This window comes from Cimex lectularius, unplaced genomic scaffold (assembly GCF_000648675.2).
Source record: "Cimex lectularius strain Harlan isolate CLEC.00 unplaced genomic scaffold, Clec_2.1 scaffold195, whole genome shotgun sequence".
In the NCBI taxonomy this organism is placed as follows: domain Eukaryota; kingdom Metazoa; phylum Arthropoda; class Insecta; order Hemiptera; family Cimicidae; genus Cimex; species Cimex lectularius.
Window position 1 is genome coordinate 768,133 of NW_019392761.1, and position 20,136 is coordinate 788,268.

At 38.7% G+C, this 20,136-nt stretch overlaps 1 protein-coding gene and 1 long non-coding RNA gene across 4 annotated transcripts in view; one reads left to right on the top strand and one right to left on the bottom strand.

Annotated features, from left to right (window-relative positions):
• Positions 1-16,958, bottom strand: part of LOC106663298 (protein disabled) — a 47,802-nt gene extending 30,844 nt beyond the window's left edge. The window contains exon 1 of one of the 2 annotated variants that reach the window (XM_014388010.2): positions 16,409-16,958. The gene's annotated coding sequence lies outside the window, so the exon portion shown is untranslated. The remainder of the gene's footprint in view (positions 1-16,408) is intronic. The other variant, XM_014388011.2, reaches the window with a different exon arrangement.
• On the top strand, positions 7,885-19,912 carry LOC106663300. Of its 2 annotated transcripts, none has more exons than XR_002910375.1 (5): positions 7,885-8,325; positions 18,660-18,781; positions 18,838-19,032; positions 19,530-19,646; positions 19,744-19,912. It is a non-coding gene; the product is annotated as an uncharacterized LOC106663300 (long non-coding RNA). The 2 variants fall into 2 exon arrangements; XR_001340009.2 differs by lacking the exon at positions 7,885-8,325 and adding an exon at positions 17,291-18,581.
• Positions 19,913-20,136: the final 224 nt, after the last annotated feature.

A 20,136-nucleotide genomic window follows, 5' to 3' on the forward strand; every position in this document is an offset into this window, starting at 1 on the left:
ATTAATCTGTAATGATACAATTCACGCTTTCTCTAGCTTTTGAGGGCTGGCTCGTTACTCTTTGAATAAATTTATAATAAATATTAAAGTGGGATAATTATATTTAGAGAGTTCACTCAAATTGCCGCCTCTGTTCTTTCATTGGCCCGAGAATCGTTCGGCTCCGCTGTCTTTCGACCGGCTCGATTCGCGTGAATCAGACGTAAATCACTTTTGAAATAACGAGGCTCTTTATATATTAAATTTTCTTAAAAAGCAAAATGCCTATATCCTTCAGGAAACAAGGGCTATATTCGCACTGGACGTGGGAAAACATAGTCAAAATGGCGTATCGCGCAATCCAATGAGATGTTCATGTTGCATTTGAAAACTTTTGAATATAACTAAACTATTCACGCATCTCTGATTCGACAGTGTCTATCGTATATCGTAAAAAGTAACGAGCTCACGATACCTCCATGGGGGACTCTAAATTTTACTACGTGGTCTGGTAATACCAGTCTGTCAAGTGGTCAAGACATGATAATGTGAACTGGGAAGTATCTTGTTGAGTTTTCACAGTAAACCGGGTGCCATACTCGATCGAAAGTCCGGGCTACAAGAAAGACACCGGAACAATACTGATTTCTGTAATTTATCTTTACCCGTCATCTTAGTCTGCTTATCTTCGCTGGGTTCGACGTCAGTTTTATATGTACAGTACATACCTATGTACAGTTCCAGGTGTGCCAGCAGTCGGTATCAGCATGCCATTCATGGCAGACTGACTTTCTTAGTCCGAAGGTCAGTTGAACACATTTTCTTTCTTTCACTTAGATTCCCCAATTGCGGTACCAGACTATCGATAGAATGAGGTGGCTCTGAAGGCTTACGGATGAGTTGAAGTGAGAAGAGAGGGTAGCCGTGTCGTCGGTAAAGGTGGATATAACTATGTAAAGGAGGAAGTAGGAATATCGGCAGTGTAGGTGGCCTAGGATACTTCGTAGGGAGACTCCCGATTTTACTAGAATATGAAAAGGGATGTTCCAGGTAATAAGTACTGGTAGGTACCTTCTTGAGTTATATCCTGTCAAGAGTCCGGGATACTAGAAAGCCACACGAACAATATTGCTTTCTGTCTTTGCTATCCTCTCTGGGTTGGTCTGTCCATCGCGTTTCACCATCTTTGTGGTTTTTTTTCAATACACTCCTCCTACATTTTACGTTATAAAGAAATTCGATTGAACGGAAATCAAAGACCCAGCACCGATGGTGGCGAGATGACTAAACCCTCCTGACAAAACAGCCAAGAGAGGGCATTCAGACCAAAACGTTCGGCAACGACGAAATTACAGGTTCATCACACTTCAGACCCAAAGAGGTAATGCCATAATATAAATAGTCTATTACCAGTCATTTAAAATAGCCTTTTAAACAAATTGGCTCATTTGAAATTCTTAAAAAGCCTGTTAATTGATTTTACCTTAATTTTACTTTAAAAATCGTTTTCTCCTTTTTATTTCTACTGTATTATGCCCGAAATGTATTGTCATATATCGTCCAGTTTAACACTGTGTTTAATATAAATTAATTTATGGCCAAGATAGAAAATGAGGAAACTCAGTACACACAATAGAATATCCTTGTCAGGAGCAAATTGGACTTTTCTTAAGGATCAGCTCGTTTAATTAATCCATCAGCGTGTTTTTCAATATGCAAATTTGGTATCATTAGCATCCTTATGATCATTGATGGCTCCTATTAGAAGGAAAAAAAGGCTTTCCACTGAAGCACTTCAAATGGTATATTATCAAAGTTATTATTAGAAAATGAGGATAGACGAACATTATAAGCTGAAGGTTTTAATTAAACAGACGCCAAAAAGTCGATAGGACGATTCTTCACGTCTTGTAAAACTTCGCACAAATGTAAATTAAATGGTTTCGATTTTGATTACCTCGAATGAACTGGAAAGTGCACGGAACATCGGAGGCGTTTCGATTTGCGTCGTCGGACAGTCTTCCGGAAAAGTAAGACGATAGCTGTACAACCGGCTTTGCATACAATAGGCTGTGAAGGGCGTGGTGTAAAATAATTAATGACCAACCTCTTAATAACCCATAATGAAAAGCAAAGTGAATATATGACCTAGGCGGAATTTTATCGTCACAATTTCGGTTCCCAGGAGGAAGTGTCAAACCGGAAGCGAAGCCGACAGTGGGAGAAGACCTATAACCGGGCGTTATATATACGGATGAGGAGCATGAGGAGCACGAACAGCGAGAACGGGCGGACCCACTGTTAACAGTAATACAATGAACCAAAAACCTTTATTTTTAAATACAATTATTAAGCACATTAAAAAAATCAATAGTTTCTCTTATGTATGCTTTGCATTCTGTTTTAAGTTCCTTATTACTAGTTACTTGGTATTTTTATTTGTATTAGTGCGTGTTTTGGAAAAACATTGGAAAACATTGTCCCCGTGTCAAATTTTGGATGAAGTGATAATAAACAGTGTTCGCTGATTGTTAACTGCATTGAAATAGTTGATAGTCGATATGTATAAGCTGGGTCTGTGTGATTTCCGTTCAGTCGTAGTTTTAGAACGAAAAATGTGGGAAAAGCTGCTCTTAACAGAAATCACACAGACCCACTGAAATGTCAAAATGCATCCAACGCCAAAATTACAGAAAGATGTAGCCCAGGACTTTCCAACGGGTATAGCACCCAATGAGAAACTCAAAAAGGTACCTCCCAGTACTATTACCTGACGATCGGCATTGCCAGGGCGTATCCCTTTCCATAGTCCAGTAAAAATCGGGAGTCTCCCTAGGAAGTATCCTATGCCCTATACTGCCGATATTCCTACTTCTATATTTACATATTAATATCCACCTTTGCCGACGACACGGTTATCCTCTCTTCTCATTCCAACCTATCCGTTATAAGCCTTCAAAGCCACCTCATTCTATCAGTAGTCTGGTACCGCAATCGGGGAATTTAAGCGAGAGAAAGAAAACATTCAACTGATCTTCGGACTAAGAATGCTATGAATGACAAGTTGATACCACTGCCTACATAGCTGGAACTGTAAATCGATAAATAACTCACGTCAAACCCAGCGAGTATAGGCAGACTAAGATGACAGATAGAGATAAATCACAGAAATCTGTATTGCTTTGGAGTCTTTTTAGTACCTCGGGACTGTACGGCACCCAGGTTTCCTGAGAAAACCCAACAACTTCCCCGTACATTATCATATTCTGCGATCCTACCTAAACGAATGACATTACCAGGGCTCATCCCTTTCCATATTCCAGTAAAATCGTGAGTCTCACAAAGAAGTGTCGTAGGCCCGAACTGCCGATATTCCTTCCCTAAACACAATCATATCCAACGACATGGATTGCCTCTCTTCTCCCTCCAACCCATCCGTTGTAAGCAATCTTCAAAGGACCTCAGGAACTGGGAGAGCCAAAAGTTGGGCTTAATCCACAAGGATGACCTTCGCACATGTACTGTAGGGAAGTACTCAAAAATGGTTCTGCCCTTTGGGCTGTGGGACCATCGACTTGTCAAGGATGGACACAGCCCTGTATTTCCGACAGTCGGCGTCTTGTTTTTTGTACTTCAGGGTCGTCACCAAAACGAGGTGAATATCGATGGGTGGAGCTTTGGCAATAACTTAGACAGCGTCATTTGATGTACGGTACGCTTCGGTCCTCCTGAACAGAGTTAACCTTTGGGCATATGCAAGGATCTTTATGCCTATAGTATTAGTCTGTCTAGCCACCCTGTCGCACGGTATGTAGCCAAGGAGAGGAAAACTCTTTTAAATATGGTACCGAGTGTTCCATCCATACCCCAACTTGCTCCAGATCATTGTTTTAGTTTGGCGAATACACATCTTGTTTCTTCCCTTAACGCAATCATTTGTGGTGTAAAGTTAAAACATTCTCCTATCTCCACTCCTTGATATTTTACCGTTTACTCGTACTTATTATTTTTCCTTGATTATAACTTTCGGATTTTGTTTCATGTAGGCTTTTAGGAGTATTAGTTGGCATTTGTCTGACGCTAGTTTAAGTTTTTATTCTTTGTCCATTCAGTTACATCTTTTACAACAATTGCCGCCTTAGCTTCCAACTATTTTTTGTTTCCCATGTCACTGTAGAACGCGAACGCCATGCACTTTATTCCTCGCTGCTCGAGACTTTCCAACCTTTTTAACAAGATGTCGAAAATAAGGTTCCAAAAAGAGTAAATGACCAATCTAAGTGAACGAAAGAAAATGAGTTCCAATATCCCTCGGACTATGAATTATATGCTGTTACCGACTGCTGACACACCTGGGACTGAACATTGAAAAAAGACCGACGTCGAACCCAGCGTGTTATGTTCATAAAATACCATAGCTTTTTGTTAGGTGTTAAGGTTTAGGTTCTTGCTAAGGTTGGAGTCTCACAGCATTTATCCTTGGCACCACCCTGTATTCAACGTACACGGCTGGCCTACCTCCCCGATATATTTATCCAAATGATATCCATATTTTGCAGATGATACTATATCCTATCATCAAATCTCGTCATATCGCTCTTATCAATCTAGAACCTTGAAAAAGTGGCAAATAAGGCAAATACTGTAGACAAAAGCCAACACATAACCTTTACTCACTAATCATGTCATCAACATACCTACATAGCGCATCTCTTCTTACAGATAACGTCCACTACATCGACATACGCACATGGAATCCACTGAACTGACTAGACGTTACAAAACACTGTCACTACGTCTAGACAAACGGCTTATAATTGACGATAACTCATTTGGCTTTTTTTTTTTGTTTTTTGTTTCGCCAAACGTTACAACCCTTCTAACCAATCATACAATCCACAACAATTACCATAATGAAAAGTAACAACTAAAGTGGTTGTTTGGCAGCAATATTCTGAAGGAAATAAATTATTATTAATTAGTAAAACGACCACTCTACTTCAACTGAACATTCTCATTTGTCGAGGTCTCGATATTGATTTGTTTGTCTACGTTAAAATGACAATAAACTTAAACCATTTACAAGGAAAATTGTAAAGTTGCCATTAATTCAATTACGTAGACTAATTCAATGATACGCAATTTATCGATCGTCGAAGAAGTTACATGATAAGCATTTTCCTCGGCTTGAGTACGGTAGATTAATACTTCTAAACTTAAAAAAAAATAAAAAAATAAAAAGATAGGTATAAAAAAAACCTTTTTATTATTAAGTAATAACTACTAGTTTACTAGTCCATGGGATCGAACCAATCTATGGGGGAAGTTACGGTCATGGGATCAACTAATTTAATTAACTTTTTTTATACTATGTCAAAAAATTTGAGTAAAGTGACCGATCGTTCTTGCCAATGGGTCATAGGAGTAACAAATATTTTAATTAATTTATATGATTTTCTGCCTTTGCTGCGCTATTTTTAAGCTATTATAATCAGCCGATTTATTTTTCGTTTGGGATAATGAAATAATATGTAGGATTGTACTTAATGAGCCTGTGACTCCAACTCTCCACTTGTCACAGGCGCTGATTCTCACTCACTTGCTGACTCCAGCTCTGACTCTTTGACTCCAACTATCCCTTTCTCTTTCTAAAACCCTTGATATGGTAAAAAAGGATGGTAGGAAGCGGGGTTTGTGCTCCCCAGGCACTGCAGCCTTTTGGCTTATTGTACCTTCCTAGTTCGTTAGTTCAGTGCAATAGACTGCTGTAATTTGATTCCCTAAGTTTTTTCCGTACGTTAGGTTAAATCTGCATTGAGCTGTTGCTTCGCGTTCGGAGATGATAAGGGTGATTGTTCCCTCCTCATCATTACATAATCTGCAAATGGGATCATCGTTGTATATAGCCACGTTGGGTAGATGTTTTCTCAGATGCCCGTGACCGGTTAGTAGTCCTACACTCCTCTGAGTTTGGCTCTCTCCAATTGCCGCAATGATTTTGCCATTCTTGGTGAGGGTTGTTTTAAGTTTACTATGTCTAGCGCCCCTAGAGTTTATCCACTTCTCCTTTTGTTTTGTTTGGATCCATTCTGCGATGGAGGATTCCATATTTGTTTTTGTTATCAGTAACTATAAGTTCGGGGCCAAGGTATGATCTTGTAGATCCTCCTTTGGCCAGACGTCTGCTTTCTTATTACCCAAAATTCCCCTGTGCCCTGGCAACCAAGATATCATGTTTCCCCCGGTTTTGGAGATTTTAGATGCATTCACTGACTAATTTTGATATGTGATTCTTTTACAAGCTAATGCTTTAATAGCTGCTTGGGTATCAGATCTTATGAGGATTTTTTTTGTCAGTGAAACCTCCTTTAAGATTTTCCACGCCACAAGCACTGATGGCATGTATTTCTGCTTGAAAGACCGAAGTGTACTGCGCTAATGAGTTTTGATAGCTCGTGTTTTGGGCTTGTACAGAAAACACCCAATCCGGTTCCTTCTTTTGTTTTGGGGCCATCTGTATACCATATCATTGCATCTGATGATCATATAGTCAGTCCCGATTTCTAATAATAGGTGTCTGATTTTGTTGATTATGATTGCATGCCCGAATTGCTTAGTTCCTATCCAATTTAATTGTTTCTGGAGCGTAAGTGAGCTTTTCCTAGCCTCTCCTTGCATAAATATTTCCAATGGAGGTAGATTTAGCAGAGTTTCTAGTGTACTTGTAGGGGTTGTTCTCATTGCCCCTGTGATACATAGCTTTGTATGCTGCCTAACGTTTGAGTAACTACTTTTTGTTGAGCTTTGTTCCACCAGTTGTTCTAAAACCCTTACTCACACTCTTCTTTCCTCAGTACCATCTCTCTGTAACTCTCATCTCTCCTCTTTTTTTTCTTATGGGAAGATTTAGTGATTTGGGTTATGATTTATGTGCTAAAATGAATCTCAAATTTTCCTATTTTGATTATTTGAATCCAAATTTGATTATTTCTAACGATAGAAATATATATGTATAAATACAAGAGTATTTAAATATAGGAATAGTAATAATATGCAGGATTATATAAAATGAGATTAAATGAGTAAAAACTTACAAAAAGCAGAAGATGTAACTAAATTACGCTAAAAAAAATTGTTTGGAAAGTACGATTAAAATCTATGTAAAGCTCTCGTTAAAGCTGTTAAATACGAAGTTTTACAGGAATAAAAAAAAAAAAACTAAGCTGGATTTGCCGGAGTTTATTTTTACATTTCTTACTTCTTACTGACTCTAAAATCAGTGACAGTAAAATCAAGTCGTTTTATCGTTATCACTATTAACGTGAATTTTTAAAAAGAAAGGAAGAGAGGCTGAAAATCTATGGTGAGAAGTCTGACGTGCTTAATATTTTTGAAAAAGTTTGATTAAACCCGGTGATCTAACGTCCGCAGTCTCCCCCTCGTCTAATCAGACTTATTTAGCATCTGCATGTTGGGCCAAAACTGAACGGTCTTATCAATTCCGAGACCGACGAGATAAAATGACAATGGACCACAAAATACAGCTACACGATAACGTAGTTCCATTACTCAAGGCGAATTGTAATAATTTCTTTTTAGAAAATACGTAAAATAAAATTTAAAAAAATGTTTGATAACTGGTAAATCTCCTTTTTTTTATCCAATGGAATAAGTAGCAGGATTATAATTGCCACAAGTTGAAGTGTAATCGCCCCAAATAACAATTGGATTCAATTGTTTCAAGGTCCAAATTGTGGGGTTCACTTAACATTCTGAGTTACTTTGGGCTGGGAGCCCTGAGCCATGAACCAGACGAACTACAAGTAAACGTTCTTTTAAATTTTAAAATATAAATTCGCAATATTAAAAAAAATACAAAGAGTGAAGAGTATAAAAATGATATTTTAAGAAATATGCTGCAGGTTGGACCTTCTTGCATTTTGGTAATTTAATCCAGTTGATGAAAAATGTATGAAATTATTTGTAGTACCTTAGTATGTCACCGATCATTCATTAAATCCGACGGCATTAATCAGTCTGTTTAAACTCTAAGTTTTTGTAAAATGGAACGTTGCTTAAGATTGTCATGTGCGACGCTTGCGTTAATCCTCTAACTAGGTCATTGTGCCAAGCACGGACGGGGGTTGTAGTCAGTCCAAACATCCACTGCAGTGGGATTCTGGAGAAGCTTAAGTTTATTTTCGGCTTCTTTCCCTGAAGTGGGCGTTGCAATCGTTCGAACGGCATGAACACATGAACACCGTTGACGTGCGGCTAAAATTTTGTTTTAGTCAATGGCATAAACGAACTAAGTTATGATCGATCAAATATTGATTGTTAAAACAGGTATTCCTAACTGGCTCTGGTTCTCTCCCTCTTTCACTCAGTATTTGACTAACAACTCTCTTTCTCACTCACTCACTCTCTCTCTTTCTCCTTCTCTCTAAAAGTCTCACTCACTATATTCTTTCCTACGTACAATCAATCACTCTATCTACTATCTAAAACTTCCACTATCACTCACTTTCTCTCTCTCTCTCTCTCTCTCTCTCTCTGTGACTCAGGCTCTGATTCTACCTAACTCCCTGACACCAACTCTGACTTTATCCCTCTCTCTCTTTCTCCATCCCTCCTTCCCTCTCTTCTGACTCAGACTTTGATTGTACCTCCTTGTTTGACACCAACTCTCTCTCTTTCTAAACGTCTCACTCACTTTCTTCTTTCCTACGTACAATCATTCTATCTATCTGTCTCAGATTCTGATTCTACCTGTGACACCAACTCTCACATCCTCTCTCTCTCTCTTTCTCTCCCTCTCTCTTCCTCTTTCCAAAAGTCTCACTCACTTTCTTCTTTCCTACGTACAATCACTCTATCTATCTGTCTGTCTCAGACTCTGAGTCTACTTCTGACACCAACTCTCACATCCTCTCTCTCTCTCTCTAAAACCCTCGCCTCGCAGACTTGCTTCAGACTCTGATTCTACTTCACTCTTTGACACCAATTCTGACTCTCTCTCTCTCTCTTTCTCTCTCTCTCTTTCCATCTACCCACTCTCTGATTTTCACTTAATCCCAGATACTATTTTTCCCCTCAATCACTCCTTCCCCCTCCTACTCTCTCTCTCTCTCTCTTATTTCCTTCATACAATCACTCAGTCTCGATTTGTCTCTATCTAATTCACCCTCTGATTCTCTCTCACTCTCAGAAACCAACTTTCTATCTATCTCTCTAAAATAAATCACTCTCTTACTTTCCTTCATAAAATCACTCGCAGTTTTTGTAATCTCAAAATGTAGAATTTGAGGTAGTTTCCCCTATTTAACTGCAAAAATGAATCCAAATTTTACCTACAGCAGTTGAAGATTTGTAATAACAATATATATATTTTTTCTTCTAATTTAAAAAAATATATATAGATTTACATACAGGCGTAATTAAATATAGGAAAACCATTGTCAACAAACATACTTGTCGTGTTTGATTGCGTAGCTACAAGAAAGCTCTAGAAATAAACGACTACAACGAAAAACAATTGAAACCTTGTAACAACTGGAGAGCTCCCAGCCTCACTTGACCATTTCCGTACCCCAATAAATCCCTAATAACCCTTAGGAATTGCAACAAGCTTTAATAAAAGGCTGCCTTTTCTCCATCGTTATAAAACTTGGCTCACTAAGGTTTTAATTAGATTTCTACTTTTAGCTCACGTACGTAAACATTTCTTCTCTAGTATTAACCTGTATACGCAAGGATATCCGAATGAAAGCTTTTTATCTAAAAATATAAAAATGAGAGACCCGAGTCGTTAAGAAATTAGAGTTGTTTGAATGGATTCATGAAAAATTGACAATATGCTTTCTCCCGGTCGAAAAAAGCCCACTTAGCTTTGGGTTGTTTGATTTATAGTGAGAATTGCAGCTGAATTTTCACACGTTACGTCCATAAGGCCGGCGTTCCTTAATTATCCTGGACCATTCCTCGACATGGTTTAAACCGGTGACATACCTGTTCTCTATAAAATCCAAATCACAACCTTTGTGGACGTCACGCTGCCCAATCCTTCACCTTGGGTCCTTCGGACAGTTGCTTACACGGAACCCACACACTAAACTAAAAAGACAAGAGCTGTATTAAAATACAACTCAGACGCCTACTTGTGGCTCTCTGACTTGTGGCTGCAAACAATTTTCAGGTGCATTCAACAGAAAACGAGGTAATTAAATGCAAGTTTTTCCGAGTAGCCTGCGCGCTGATCCTGCAATTTGATCGTTTCCGTTCATACTGGTATAGCTATACTCAAGTCTTGAGCCTGGATGCCAGATGGACAACCATCTGCACGGACAGGCCATGCGAATGAACAACGGAAAATGAGAGAAGATACAGGCAGATAACCAAACCATTGATGCCACTACTCCCAAATATAATTTCACCAACAAACACAAGGCACTTATACCAGAAAGGGAAGTATGGGCCAAAGGAATACCTCTGGAGGCCAACTCCTACTGATATACCGACGGTACAAATACGGATGGAGGTACGGGAGATGGAGTCCTCAGGCTGAATCCAAAGACTAAAATGACTTTAAACTTTTAAAAGCTGTAGTTTTCCAGTCTGAAATTATAGCAATTGAACACTGCGCCAGAGAAATAAAAAGGCTAGGAACACATTCCATTAAGATAGTTATTGTCTTTGAAAGTCAAGCCACACTTAAGGCCTTAGCCACACGTGAGGTAAAGGTAAAAAGTGTATGGAATCCCTGGCAGAAGTCAGTGACACTGGGCATTCGGGACATAGAGGCGATGAGAAAATAGACATGTTGGCCAAAAAAGGAGCCAATATGAATTCCCAAACCCTACTCTGGCTTAGCACCTTGCCACAAAAAAGGATACGTCCACAAACTATCCCAAAACTGGTAGAACAACGTCCCAGGCTTGAAACACGCGAAGAGATTCATAAAACGGTCAAAGGAATTACTGGAGGGCAATCGAAACAGAACCACGATTCTGTTGGACTCTTGACAGGACACTCTGCCTAAGAAGGCACACACACACACACACACCGGATAGAAGTATAGGCAGAACAAACACTGTACAAATTGCACGGAAGAGGAGACCGCAGTACATATTCTATGTTTTTGAGAGGTTATATGTAGATGTAGATACTTGCAACTAGGAGAGGAAAAGCCGCAACAAGATCCTAGCAAGAGCCGCTGGCACGGCTTGGGAGGTTGACTAACAACCTGAAGCTAGACAGTGAGTTATGAAAACTAGAGGAGCACAATAGATGTACCCAAGTGGAGGTGCAGGAAAACTTGTGGCTTCCTCTTTTTTTTTTTTATCCCTTCCTCTGTTGGCTGAAGTCCGTGGACTAGGTAGCCAGCGATGGGCTTCGTGCATCACGTCGGCTGGTACGAGTACCCTTGAGTACGAGAGAAGATTCGGCGAGCACCCTTGTGCTGACAGCTCGCTCCATTGGTGAGTGATGTTGAGATCCCGTCGACAAGTCTGCATTAAGCAGGTGCTAAACCTATAGAGCTACTGCATGAAACTGGCTGCAACCAGCAGAAGCAATGGTAACACCTAATCGATAACAATTTAGTCTCAGGCAGTCACTATATATTTCCCCCCTCCAATGGTTGAGGCAAGGCTAAGGAGATTGATTAACAACCTGAAGCTGGCTAGTGAGTTATGAAAAAATAGAGGCGCACTATTGATCTACTAAGGTCGAGGTGCGGACCTTGTGATCGGCTCATTTATCCCAATCCCTATCCGTCGGGTCTGGGTGATTTTTGTGAAGTCAAGTTTCTTACCCCAGGCCGAAGACGGCGAAAAGCAGAAACAGTAACCATGTCATACGTGACTGCTTAGCATTATCCCGAAAAAGGTATTACCTTAAAACTAGTGGACTTTTCGCGGTTTGGAAATAAAGAAGGAACAATTCCACAATTTTCAGGTCTCAAACGAATAAAGGGTGACCTCGAAGAAGGATTTAAACTTGGAGAAAGGAATCTTTAAATTTTTATAATCGTTGCCATAAAATTACAAATACCAAATACGACGAAATTTGAAATGAAAACTCCCGTCAAATCAACAAGACAGGAAGAAACACGAGAACGGGGAAACGAAAATAGATAAGATAAAAATAAAATCAAAATTAAATCTTATACAATTTTTAGCTTTGTTAAAAGCCATTTATGATACTGTGATAAACACGTTACATAACTCGAGATGTTACCAAACAGCCATGACTAATAAATGATATCACTTGTTTTCATTTACTCTAACAACTGGAAGAATTAGATTTTGCCTTGTGCGATGTAAGTTGAGAGGAGATGGCTAAATATTGATCATCTCAAAGATTCAACACTTCAGCGAGCATGTTTAATCAGTATTTTAAGATAAAAACCATAAAATATTGTCCAACATGAGTCTAGTCACATTAGTATAACCGTCAAAAGATGTCGAGGCAACTGAGGAGGTCTCGGGACAATCGTGAATTGATTGAGTGAAGATGGCGTGAGGAGTAGGGTTAAGATGGGTCGAAAGATGAGAATGAAACTTGAAGAAACGTGTCTTTAAGGAAGATAATGGTTAGATCATTTTGAGGTTTGAGAGTAGTAAGGAGCTTGGAGCTTCGTTTAATTGGATAGTCAATAAAGAAGAAAGGTATTTGAAACCTACTGCCTTGATGCATCGGTGTAATTCCTTGTCTAGAAGCTGTCTAGAGGTCTCGAGCATCGTTTGAGGAGAGGTGTTGATTTCTCGAGATGGGTGCTAGTGAAAATTGAGCAGTGGGATGAGGATGGGTTGGGAGAATAGAGTGAAACTTGAAGAATAGTGTCTTTCAGAAAAGGAACGCTTAAGTCATTTTGAGTTTCGAGAGGAGGATCTCAGTTGACTTGGATAGTCAATAAAGAAGAGATCTAGAGAAGACTTACTGTCGGGAATGCAGAATTCCTTGTAGGGATGCCTCGATTACTTGATGTCTCATGGCCACTTTCGTTTAAGACGAGGTGAAGTGTTGAAGCAGTAAGGTTACGATTGTTTGCAAGATTGGAGCGATACTTAAGGAAGTGAGAACAGTTCAACTCTTTAACGAAGGGAGGTTAGGTTATTGCGAGGTTAGAAACGTAGTAAGCAGTCTGTTCTGAGGACGTTTGATTTGAATGCTTGGATCAGTTGGATATTACGTGGTGGGGTACTACCAAGACATGTAATATACTAGTGCTACTCCGTGTGTTTTTCTTGGATTCGAATTTTGTCTGTCAAAACAAATTTCGATCCTAACAGTCTTCCTAGTGGTCCATGTCTTCTGTTAAGTTGATGCCTCAAATCTTGTATGGGGATTCCATGTACGTATGACTGCGTATAGGCATAAGTATCTTGCTTGGGTGGAAGTAGGTTAGAGAGGTAATAAACAGCTAGGATCTCCACTGACTTGGATAGTCAACGAAGAAGTGATATTTGAGGTTAGAGAATGAGTATACTTGGAAAATTCTTCTCGAAATTAGATGAATTGGTGGTACTTTACAGCTACACTCCGTATATCTCGAATAGGTAGAGTGCTAGTTGGTTCTTTACAACTATGTATGATTTCTGTCCTCATCTTCTTTTATGTTCCGTCTCTTGAGCCTTGCAAGAAGATTCCACATCTGCGTGAGAATTGGTTTAATTTAAAACAATAATAAATGAAGATGAAAAAGCCTGGCCGTCTTACTCTATCCATGAACATGGTATTCGTAGAAGTCATAATCATCTAATCTCTTTCTACAAGCCATTTAATCGCACAATTATCATTTCTGTTTGATTGATAAGGCAAATGTTTGAATTGCTAACAGGATTTAATCTTCTTTGTTTGTTGATAAACATAAAAACAAATATTTGGAAATTGTCACATTCAATTAGGCATTGTCGACATGTTTACATTGGTTTACAATCAAGATCAAAGTAACATCTGCTCGACGGCCTGCTGCAAAACAATTCTCTTTTTTTAATTGAATATTTCCAAACATTTCTTGTTTGTCGGCTTGTGTGATGATTATGCGTTCCAAGGTTTCCACCTTGAATCATCCACTCAAGAGAAAAAAGAGTATATGGGCCAGGGTTTAGGACCCAGATGAAGAGGATGAAAGGAGACTAGGAGGTTTATGTTCCCAAGCACTGCAGCCTTCTGGCGTATTGTACTTTCCTAGTTTCTTAGTTCAGTGTTATCGACTCGATCCTTCTCCTAAGGATACTTGGTCAATGACTTACGATGCTGCAATTCAATACAACCTGTTTTTTCCCTTTTTTAAAAGAATATGATATGGGTGGCTGTTTCTCCCTCACCCCCTCCCCCATTGCATAACGTACAAATGAGGATCATCACTGATTGCCAAGTCAGATGTTTTCTCAGATGCCAGTGACCGGAAGTCCTATTTTTCCTTTGAGTTTAGCGTTCTCTAACTGTAGCAGTGGGTTTGCCAGCCTTGGTGAGGGTGGGTTTTGCGTAAGTTAACTGTATCCCTAGAGGTTATTCACTTCTCCTTATGTCTTTTTTTAATGCATTCTACGATGGAGGATTCTGTGTTTGTTTTTGTTATCCCAAGAATAGATTCAGGGCCTGTATTTGGTCTTACAGATCTTCCTCTGACGAGTATGTCTGCCATTTCATTATCCAAAATTACCTTGTGTCTGGTATCCGAGATATCATCAGGTTGTTGTGTTTCCCCAGGTTTTGAAGACATTGGCTGCATTGATTGAGTAGTTTTGATGCGATTTTTTTTACAAGCTAATGCTTTAAAAGCTGCTTGGCTATCCGATCTTATTAGGATTTTTTTTTGCCCCTGTGACCTCTTTTAAGACCGAAGTGAACTTTTCTAATGAGTTTGATCGTTCATGTTTTTTTGGGCTTGCACTAATTCCCAGAGGCATCTTTTAAAAAATCACATCTTACCCACCCTTTATTACCTTATACTCACCTCTGGATAGATATCAGACCATATAGGCTCCCGAAGAGAAGCATTCTTAGCCCCACCCTATATACCATTTGTACTGACTTTCACCATTTATACGGACGATTCTAGCTCGATCTCTCACTTTCTTTCTTTTTTCTTTTTTTTCTTTCTTTCTCGTTCACTCTCACTCTATCTCTTTCTCATGCCCCCTCACTCTCGACCTATCTATCTCTATCGTCTCTCTTTTTTCTACCCGTTTCCCATTTAACTTTTTTCTCACTCGCTTGCTCTTTCTTTCCCCACTCTCTATCAAACCACACCTCCCCTCTCTCTTTAACTCACTTTTTTTCTTGTTCGCTCTCTCTCTATCTCTATTTTTTCTCTCCCTTTCCCCTGTATGTGTCTTCTCGCTTGCTTCCTCTATCTCACCTCACCACTCCTCCAGTTCTCTCTGACTCTTCTTAACTTTCAAGTTCGCTCTCTTTCACCCTCTTTCTCCCTCACTCTCTCTTCCTCACTTTCTATCTCGCTCAATCTCTCACTCTCTTTATTTCTCGTTCGCTTTCGCTTACGAAGTCTCTCTCTCTCTCGCCTTTTTTCTCTTCCTTTCACCTTGTCTCTTTCTTTCTAGGACGATCTCTCACTCTCTTTCTTTCTCGTTCACTCTCTATCTCCTTCTCTATGTATCTATCTATCCGTTTCTCTCTCTCTCAATCTCTTTCGCCTCTCTTTTCTCTCCCCTTCCCCACTTCTTTCTTCTCGTTTCCTTGTTCTTTCTTTTCCCTTCTCTATCTCACCTCAACACCCCTCTCGTTCTCTTTAACTCACCTTCTCCGTCTTTCTTACTCACTTTCTCGTTCGCTCTCGTTCACCCTCTCTATCTATTTACCTCACCCCTCCCTTTCACCCTCTCTATCTCACCTCACCACTCCTCTCGTTCTCTCTAATTCTCTTTCTTTCTCGTTCCCTCTCGCCTTACGTTTTTCTCTCAATTTCACCCTCTCTCTTTCTTTCTAACTCTATCTCTCACGTTCTCGTTCGCTCTTTCCCCCCTCTCTCGCTCTCTCTTTCTTTCTCACCCTTTTCCCTTCTTTCTTTCTCGCTCGCTTCCTCTCTCTCTTTCCCCCTCTCATTTCACCTCACCACTCCTTTCTTTCTCTATAACTCACTTTCTTTCATGTTCTCTTTCTCTCTCTCATTCTCCCTCTCTTTTAATTTCTTTTTCGCTCCGCCTCACTCTCTTTCTCGTTCGCTCTCTCTCTTTCTCTCACGCCTCTCTTTTTCACGCCCTTTCCCCTCTCTCTTTCCTTCTCGCTCGGTGCTCACTCCTTCTCCGCCATCTTCAGTGAGGAACTTATTGTCAGATCGAACAGTTTACCGTGAAAAGTTTTGGGTTAAAAAATAAAATTTAAAGTGCGACGTCTTTTGTGGTAGTCGTCACTGCAAATCAAGTCAATTCTGGTAAACCGGAAAAAATCTCGTTTTACGTACCTTGCCTCTGGTCGACGATGGACCCCTCAAACAAAAGAATCGACGTCTGTCGCTCCCTTTCACCATCGTCCAACTTGGGCCATCAGTCGGATCGGCGTCCCGTTCTAAATAATGTTCGAACACTGGACGGAGACGAAGCTGTTGAGGAAGGAAAACATGACGGCTTGGAGCCGACGTCCGTGCGTCGGGCTGCCGCCGGGCGATCCTCGTCCGAACAACAAACAACAGCTGATCCTCAGGCTCCGTGCGGTGAGGGGCAGTCGTCCGATTTTCTACCGGTTCTTTTTCACGCGGGCCGGCGACGGTGACGGGCGGTGGGTCGCGATCCAGCCGCAGGAACACTTCGCGCAACTCAAATACGCCGATGCGAAACTTGAATGAAACGCGTTTACGCAATGAGGTTGTGATAAAATACTAAATGGTCAGGGATCGATCCGTTTGGGGGGTACGCGAACTACGGGTCGATTCGACGATCGATAACGACTCCTAGCACGATTGTGACGTCACGCGGGATATGACGTCACACTTTAACAAAGAATATAATAAATATTTATTTGGTCCTACATTACAAAACACATAAATTGTTTTATTCTATTTATCTCTATATAAGGCTATGAATAGAGCCCGAAATTATATGCAATCAAAAACTCTCAAATAATTATATGCACTAATAAAACCTCAAATAAGTGATATAATGTACACTAATAAATCTCAAATATGTACAATATAGCACACAAATAAAACATCAAATATGCAATGTTATATACACTAATAAAACTCAAATATGCAATATAATGTACACTAATAAAACTCAAATATGCAATATAGCATACTAATAAAACTCAAATATGCAATATAGCATACTAATAAAATCTCAAATATGCAATACAGCATACTAATAAAATCTCAAATATGCAATATATTATATGCAGTAATAAAACCTGAAATATGCAGTATATTATATGCACTAATAAAACCTCAAATAAGTGATATAACGTACGCTAATAAAATTCAAATATGTACAATATAGCACACAAATAAAACATCAAATATGCAATGTTATATACACTAATAAAACTCAAATATGGAATATAGCACACTAATAAAATTTTAAATATGCAATACAATATACACTAATAAAACTCAAATATGTACAATATAGCACACAAATAAAACATCAAATATGCCATATAATATGCACTAATTAAACCTCAAATATGCAATATGATATTAACTAATCAAACTCAAATATGATATAATATTCGCTAATAAAACTCAAATATGATATAATATTCGCTAATAAAACTCAAATATGCAGTATAGCACAAATAAATCTCAAATAAGCGATATAATATACACTTCTAAAACTCAAATATGCAATATAGCACACAAATAAAACTGAAATATGCAATATAGCACACTACTAAAATTTCAAATGTGCAATTTAATACGAACTAATAAAACTCAAATATGCAATATAGTATGCACTAATTTGGCTTTGGATTTATATAAGCTCAAATTTTGACATATGTTTACATACATACACATGTACAAAGGGTAGCCTATCGCTTTCTCAGTCCACCAGTAAGTCTAGCTTTGTAACTTTCAATAAATTGCCGGCAGGCGTTGAGAATCAACCAACCCAGGTGTTGGCAGTATGGTTGCAGACTTCAGTCTTATCCGTCCTACGACTGCGGTTGGGCTCCAGATGCAGTCAACTGCTAGGTCAAATCTGCACCCAACACTTGCAGCTCCTGGACAAAACTCACTCATATTCACATTTATTCTTAAATACATTCTATATGCACTAATAAAACATCAAATATGCAATATTTTGTATACCATAATAAAACCTGAAATACACAATATTCTATTACCACTAATAAAACCTCAAATATGCATTATAATATGTATTCATTTGGTTTTGAGTTATGTAAGCTCAAATCAGCACATGTGCCTACATATATATACACACACATGTACAGAATGGAGCCTACCACTTCCAGTCCACCATCAATTCTAGCTTTTATAGGTTGCAATAAATTGCCAGCAAGCCTCGAGAATCAACCAAACTGAGTGTTGGAAGTACCAGAGTCAAAGACTTTAGCACAATAGAAAGAATCAATAAATGCTAATCAAATTGGATTTATTAATTACACTGCAATAAACTTCTGTAATTTTACAGCACTTTTACTTTATGAAATGTGGCCAATTTGTGATTATTTGTCATCAACTAATTGATGCATTGCAGGTTGTCCAGAGATGTTTCGTGCTAATTTGGTCCAGGCTGTCTGGGGTATTTTGCATTATTCCTTATGATCTTTTCCATCAACTGACTGGACACTTTATTTCAAGGCTTTTTCTAATTAAAAAGTAAATAAAATATAGTAAGCTGTCTGTCAGTCAATCAAAGCAGAGGTGGGTTCCAGGTCATGAGTTTCAAGCAGCGAGGCAGCAGAAACAGGCCCTAATTTGTGGAATAAACAAGAACCACATTAAAGAACTGGAATCTTGGGTCACTAGGAACTGACAGTTGCGCTGGTCTACAATGGATATCACACAAACTGAAGATGGCAAAATGCTGACACACTGATGTACCAACCAGCAAGGATAGGCAGGACAAGGTAAGGATCAAATTACAGGTTTATCACTCAACAGGCTACAGGAGGAATTCACAAGACTTATAATAGTGAAGGCTGATATTAATTATACTGAAGATAAATTATTTTAACCTCATCAATTTTTTCCCACTTCTATGATAAAAAACATGCTTTGACTCCATTTATTTCTGCCGGTTGCATCCCCTTTGAATTAACAGGCAAAAATGCCTTAAAACTCTTTTAACTTTTTAGAATACTTGATAAATAAAAAATAAATGTAAATATGACATAAGCATCAAAAATGAATTTGCAGTATGCCTCAGATCTCCCATCATCCCATCCAGAGAGCATTCTAATTCACATGTTTCAATATGTTTATTGCAAAATTTTCAATGGAAAAAAAAATTCACTGTGAGATTACTCTTGGAGCCTGTGAACCTGTGGTTTGGTCATTTCTGATCAAAGAGTTTATTGTGAATAATGATTTTTTATAATTGTTTATTGTTTTTTATACTGATAAGAGTAATTACAAATACCAGTAACAAAAAGGTGCCCCCCCGGAGGACAAAATAGGGGGGGGAGGCAACTTACAACAGCCTGATGATGGACAGAGCCCCTAAATCCATTGCAGGTTTTGTGTAAATAAAGAATTTTATGAAAATAAGATTAAATAAAATACAAGATAAATAAAGATGTATAAAACTACTAAACATCTCATAACTGTTTTTGTTTCAGGCTGTTCGACTCAAGAGGTCAAACATTAGTATCCGATTCAGTTGAAGGGAGAAGATGAGTGTCAAACACTGATTTGCTTATGTTCTGCATTCCTTACTGAAATATTTCTTTCTTTCTTTAATCTATTCATTATTGTTTGTTGATTACTTGTTTAAAAAAAATATATGTAAGTTTCATTGCTGTAATTAAAACATTAAATAATTATTTTTAACAGAGTATAGTTTATTAGTGTCTTTTCTTTATATTAAGTATTGTTTATCGTTCTACTGCCTTTTCATGAGGAATATGTTGAGAAGGGATGACAAAGTCAACCCAATTGGTATATAAGGGAAATGAACAGTTTATTATCACCCATTTCACTTTCGTGATCTGGGGCCAGTCCTTGGTCTTATC